The sequence below is a fragment of the Helianthus annuus genome, chromosome 1 (genome assembly GCF_002127325.2).
Source record: "Helianthus annuus cultivar XRQ/B chromosome 1, HanXRQr2.0-SUNRISE, whole genome shotgun sequence".
In the NCBI taxonomy this organism is placed as follows: Eukaryota; Viridiplantae; Streptophyta; class Magnoliopsida; order Asterales; family Asteraceae; genus Helianthus; species Helianthus annuus.
The window spans coordinates 2,809,895-2,816,472 of NC_035433.2; the positions used below are offsets into that span (position 1 = coordinate 2,809,895).

Here is a 6,578-nt window from a genome sequence, read left to right on the forward strand (position 1 = left end):
TCACCTAAGGCTGAAGCCCATAAACACTCGCCCAAAGGCACGACAGTGCGGTGAGATGAAAACATACTCAGTTCAAGGATCAAAGTAGCGATCGCCGCCAACTCACCTAATCTCTCATCATCACCAAGTTTCTCTCTTACCACTCCACCACCAGCTTATTGACTTTATTATCATGCCATTAGTTGTTTTTTTTAGGGGGGGGGTGGGGGAAGGATGCCTTTAGTCAGTAGTAGACCTATCAAAATTTGTTGCATTTCAAATCAGTACTATAATCGATTAATCCGAAACCCAAAAATAATAATTAGTAGTAAAAAATTCTAAAAATAATTATTAGAGATTAATTTAAAAGAAAAATATAATAAGATAAAACAAAGTTAGTAGTTAAGATTGTAAATATAAGGAAGAAAAAGAAATTAAAAGAATAATATAAGAATTGGTATAGAGAAGAAAATGTGAAAGATTATAAGAAAATAAGAGATAAATTTAAGAAATAGTGATTTTTAGTTAAATTAGATGGATAATGATAAAAAAATGGGTGTGAAGGTTTTTTAAAAGATCCTTAAATTTTACCGAAACTAGATGACCCACGGAGTGAACTACTCTTGCTTGGATCTTGTATGGGCATTGCAAAACTTCACTTTGGCTTGAGGACATGTCAACCTTTACAGGTGGAAGATGCAGCTTTATTCTTTGACAAAGGTTTGAATGAGGCGATTGAGGAATTGGTTGTTTGTAGAGGTCCTTTCTTTGGAGACTTCGAGTGGCGACTTGCTTCCTTACCTATTAGGTTTGGGGTTGTATTTGGCTGTAAAGGCTTCATCCTATGCCTTTGTGGCCTCGAGGGCCCAATCTTGGGTGCTACAAGACCACATCTTACGAGACAGTGACATATGGGTATGGATTCTGATTATGTTTGTGTTTTGTCTTGTCTTCGTGATACAATTACATGTTTCGACTTTAGCAATTTCACTAATAAGGACCCCACCCCCCCCCCCCCCGCCCTTAAAAGCCAACACGCATTGTCGAATGCTCTTTTTAGTAAAATTGTCCGTAACATTGAAGTACAATATTACTTGATTCTTAGACAAAAAGCCATTTTTAAGTGTCTACGAGCACCACATGTCCAAGATTTACTTCTTGTTATACCTATAGATGCGTTAGGCTAGCATATGTTGTCGATGGAGTACCATACTATCCTTAAGTATCGTCTCATGATTCCTTTATTTCCAGTTGATGAGATATGCATTGTTTATCATAAGGCATGTTTGGACTCTTTTAAGGAGCATGAAGTTCATTGTAGAGAGCTCCCGGGGTTCAAGTACCGACATGATTTGGTTAGGGATGTTCTTTTTGACAAATTTAGGCGCTGGGATTTCTTTTAAAAAAGAAGCACCCGTGAATTTCTTAACTTACCCATTGGAAAGGAATATCTACCCTTACACCAACCGACATTTTGGTCTTCGGATGGATATGAGGAAAACACGCGTGTGTAGATCTAACACAAGTTTCCCCCCTTATGGGCTTAGGGGGTAGTGCTTTCACGGTTGATCAAGCTGCTTTAAAGGTTGGTTCGGGCAAAGTGACTAAACACGAGAAAGCGTGCCTTGACAACTAGCACGTGTTTATCCCATTTGCTTTTAATACTTTTGGTTTTCTTGCGCCAGAGGCTATGGACCTACTTAGTTGAGTTCAAAGGGTCATGCATCGATATTATGAACCTGAGATCTATGGACGTAGTTTTTAAAAGAATTAGTTTTGCTATTAAAAAATGGGTAGCAGCATAGTTTGTTACCCGTTTACCTTCTATCTCGATGTAATTTGCATTTGGAAACTTCGTAATAAGATTTGGTTTCTATTTTAAGGATAAATGTGTTTTTTTCATTACATTACTGGAAAAGTACTGTGAATTACTTCATTATATTTTAAGTTATTCAAATAGTAAAATGGAAAAATCGTCCCTAATGTTTGGTCATTTTTGCCGCTTCAATCCAAAAATGAAACTTTTTTGTAACTAGACCCTTGAGGTTTCATTTTTGTTACCATTTCTATCTAAATCACTAACTCATTTAAAATGTATCGTTAACTCCCATGGACGATTTTGGCAAATTCACAAACCTCATGGACGATTTTGACGCTTTCCCATTTATTATTCTGTTTTTTTATTTTATAAATTTTATTATTATCTTTAAATAAAAACAAAAAAAATAATTATAAACAATATATATATATACATATGCACACACTTATATATAGAGAAAGAGGTTGGTGTACAATATTCCTTAATGTACGAGCGTACGCTGTGAAATTAACTCAAAACCCTAATCATGCATGTTGAAAAACCATAATCACGCATGTTGAAAAGACATAATCACGCATGTTGAAAACCATAACATGCTTCATTACATAAATATAGCATGCGTGATTATGATTTTTCAACATGCGTGATTAGGATTTTGAATTTTACAACATGCGTAATTTCACAGCGTACGCTCGTACGTTAAGCAATATTGTATTTTACACTTTCACTATATATATGTGCACACACATTTATATATTTGCATGCTTATTTTTTTAATTTTCTTTTTTACATTTAAATAATAAATAAAAAATTAATGATATTTGGTTCGACATAAGAGACGGGTGGTACTGATGTTTGGTATGACGGGTCGACGTGGGGAGATGAGGTACGAGTACCGAGATATGTGGGGTGGTTGTGGCGGTGATAGTGATGGTGGTGGTGTTGGAGATGGAGTAGAGAGAAGGATAGAAGAGAAAGAGTTTGTATGGTGTGTGTATACACTGGTTGAGCTTGAACGAAAACTCAGTAACGATCGGACTCTCAAAACCCAAATCAATGGGACCGAACTCTTAAAAAATCCAAGATTTTACAATAAAAAAATTCAGAAATTTTCGGTAAAATTATCACTACGAGCGAAAAATCAGTGGGGCCCAGGCTACCCTCAGCCCTACTAAAGCTTCGCAAATGTGTTTATATATATAATTATAAATGTGTGTGTATATGTATATATATATTATGGTTAATTTATTATTTTTCTTTTTAAATGTAAAAAAGAAAATTAAAAAATATAAGTGCGTATATACAAATGCGTGTGTTTATATACATGTACTAGGTTATCACCCGGGAGCTTCCTAGGTTGTACTATTTAAATGACGTAAACAACTAATGTAGAAATTTTTTTATCATGTACGATGTTTGGGAAAATAATATATTTATCACCCGGGAAATTCCCGGGTAGGAAGTTCCCAGGTAGGACAATTTAAATTACATTAATCATAAGTGTATATATCAAATTAATGCAAATAAAGTGACATATTACATACATTACTAACAAAATGGATTGTATCATTAGGTATAAAGTTTTCTTTATAAGTTGTGTATAAAAAATCAAGAAATAAAACAAATAATGTTACATTTACAATCTTATTTTCTGAAAGTAACATGAGCTCGGTCCGGTATGGTACCGGTAAAATACCGAATTTTACCTTCAAATACTGGTACCATACCGGTACTGTACCAAATATTTTGGTACCGGTACCCAGTTTTGAGGAATTTTGGTACGGGTGTTTTCGGTACCGGTACCGGTTCAATGCGGTACCGGTACCATGCTCATCCCTACTATTATTCAATATCACATCTCTGATGGCACACCCAAAGAAGCACTTCTACTTTACAACCATATTCGTCGTAACCCGCTATAGGGACTATTTGTTTTTCTTTTACTAACATAACTGGGCTTTTATTAACACAACGAACTGACCCATAGCAAGAAGCTAAGGGCAGCAACATACAAAGAATACACCAAAAACAAAAAAAAAATAGATCTAAAGCATTACACAAACAGGTGATTACCAAATTTTTTGCTGCATGCGTTCCATTCCATGTGCCTCCATTTGGTTCTATTTTGTAGGGGTGTTTAAAACCGGATATCCGAAAATTCAGATATCCGAATTTCGAATATCCGAAATTTTCGGATACCAGATTTCACTATCCGAAATTTCGGATATCTGGAATTCGGATATCCGAAATTTCGGATACGGATTTGGATAATGAATTGGATATCCGAAAATCCAACTTTTTATTTAAATTTTATTTTTTTATTATTTTTTTCATATTCGGAAACGGATATTTTGGATAGTTTCGGATATCCGAGTATAAGTTTTCGGATATTTTTTCGGATATTTTTCAGATATTTCGGATATTTTTGGATACTTCGGATATTTTCGGATATTCGGATATCCGAAAAAAATGAAAATCAAATTTTCGGATATTTCGGATAGCCGAAATATCCAAAGATTTTGAAAATCACTATCCGAATCCGAAAAATTCGGATATCCGAAATTTCGGATATCCGATTTTTCGGATATTTCGGATTCGGATATCGGATATTTCGGATCGGATTTTCGGATACGAATAGTTTTGAACACCCCTACTATTTTGAATCCATGAGTACGAAGTTTCCTTAATCTCACCTATCATCTTTTGAGGGGAGGCATAACCCCTCTATATACCTTGTCATTCCGATTGAGCCATAGCCTCCAAAACGTTAATAAAGACACTTATTCCCAAGCTTTTTCCTTCATTTTGCAGGCCTTAATCTCAGCAACAAACCTTAGCAAATCTGAAACTGAAATCAGACCAGAAGGAAGTGGCATCTGCAGCCACGAAGCCACCTATTTCCAAACTTCTCAAATCGAAAGCTACCCGTTTAGACAGATAATTTAAACGGGTTGACTCGCTAGCCTGTTTAGACAGATAATTCTGTGTTTGGGGCAGCAAATCGGGAGAAACGATAACGGTTCAAAATGGCTCACTGTTAAGTTTTATCATAAATTACTATTTACTAATTATGTACACTACCCACAACCCATATGCTTATATCTAATTGTCAGAATATGCTTGCTGAAATATAGATAATCACTTCCATAACACAAATCCAGACACCCCCTTTCAGTTCATGTGTATATTTTATAACTATACCTCAGATGATGTTCCCATCATAACATTATCTCTGATCGCCGAACTCTCTGTCGTTATGAAACAGAGTTGAAGCATCTCCTTCGCTCGCACATTGATGAAATCGCCATCTGCACACCGAACAATCAAATCCGAAAAACTCAAATAAAGGTAAAAGAGAAGTGTCAAAATAGCATTGTAAATAAACCTATCAGAAATGGGCTTGTAAAATTCTTAAAGGGGCTTGTAAATAAACCTATCAGATCTGGACATGCTTCTATAATGAATCTGAAATCAAGTTAAAAACAAATTAGCAAATGTGTTCAACTTAACATAATTAAGTTGAAAAAAGTTGAATAACTTATACTTAAATTTAAATTAAAAAAACACATGATTAGCCGAAACATATACACAAACCATATAATAGTTTTAGTTAAATTGTAGGAAATGATTTGATTAAATGTTATGTATGTGATGAATAAAATAGGGGAAATAAAAAAACTTGCAAACATAAACATGCAGATACATCGGGTAGTCAATATGTATAAACTCAATGTATAAAAGGAAAGTGAGGATTAATCAAACTTAAAACTCTTTTTAAGCCCTAAATTAACAACAATGGCATAAATATCAGAAAACAGACGAAAGAAAATCCAGTTTTTTTTGTTCTTCACCCCACGAAAAAACTAAAAGATGGTGTGGTGGGCTTCTATATGTGGTTTTGTTCAAGATCTGAGTGTTCAGGATCTAAAAAAACTAAATGAAATAAATCACAAAAAGAACTATAAAATTGAAGGCTTACAATTTGTTGAACAGTATCTCCAAAGCAAAGAGCAAATCTGGGCAGAGTAAAATAGAACAGAATTAGGGTTTGCAAGTTTAATGGAATTTTATAAAATATGCATGAACCAATGTTGTTACCGAATGATGAACATCAACGATTAAACCCCAGAAAGTCGGTTTCGTGGCCGGAACCCTAACCGCCTTTGTCACTGTCGATCTTCAAAGCTTCCACCACCGGAATCTCCACTTATCAAACCCTGCAGTCACAAATCAGAACCCAAATCATCACTGTTGAACATACCCGCCTACAAATCTATATGAAATCCGACGGTAGATGGTACTGATGGGGACTGATATTGCTACACCCTTTACTTGCTCAACATTTGGAATCAAGTGTGAGATGTGAGAGACAAAGGTGGATGATGTTCTTGAGTCGCCCGAGAGAGAGAGAAGGTGAGAGAGACAAAGGGGATTGATGTTGCTACACCCGATTTGCTGCCCCAAAATTAGGGTTTACAAATGAAATGAAAGTGCGGCATTAAGAGAGAGAAAGAGTGCTGGCTTTTGAATTTTTAATTATTGGAATACTGAAGGAGTTGTGAAAAAAAATCAGGAGAAGGTGACACGTGGGAAGAAGAAATGGGGAGGCTTGAGGTGATGACACATGGCCTACTCAACTTTTGCTTTATTACATAGGAAGATTATATTTATAATTATTTTATTTAATGACTAAAAGGAAAATTAAAAAATAAAAGAATAAATGGTAAATTGTCAAAATCGTCCCTAAGGTTTGTGAATTGCCAAAATTGTCCATAAATTA

At 35.0% G+C, this 6,578-nt stretch overlaps 1 long non-coding RNA gene across 2 annotated transcripts; it reads right to left on the reverse strand.

Moving 5' to 3' along the window:
• Positions 1 to 4,335: 4,335 nt before the first annotated feature.
• Positions 4,336 to 6,338, reverse strand: LOC110903260. Of its 2 annotated transcripts, XR_002571791.2 has the most exons (4): positions 5,897 to 6,338; positions 5,778 to 5,814; positions 5,232 to 5,263; positions 4,336 to 5,106 (listed from the first exon to the last, which is right to left on the reverse strand). It is a non-coding gene; the product is annotated as an uncharacterized LOC110903260 (long non-coding RNA). The 2 variants fall into 2 exon arrangements; XR_002571792.2 differs by lacking the exon at positions 5,232 to 5,263 and having other exon boundaries at positions 5,897 to 6,337.
• Between the last annotated feature and the right edge of the window lie 240 nt (positions 6,339 to 6,578).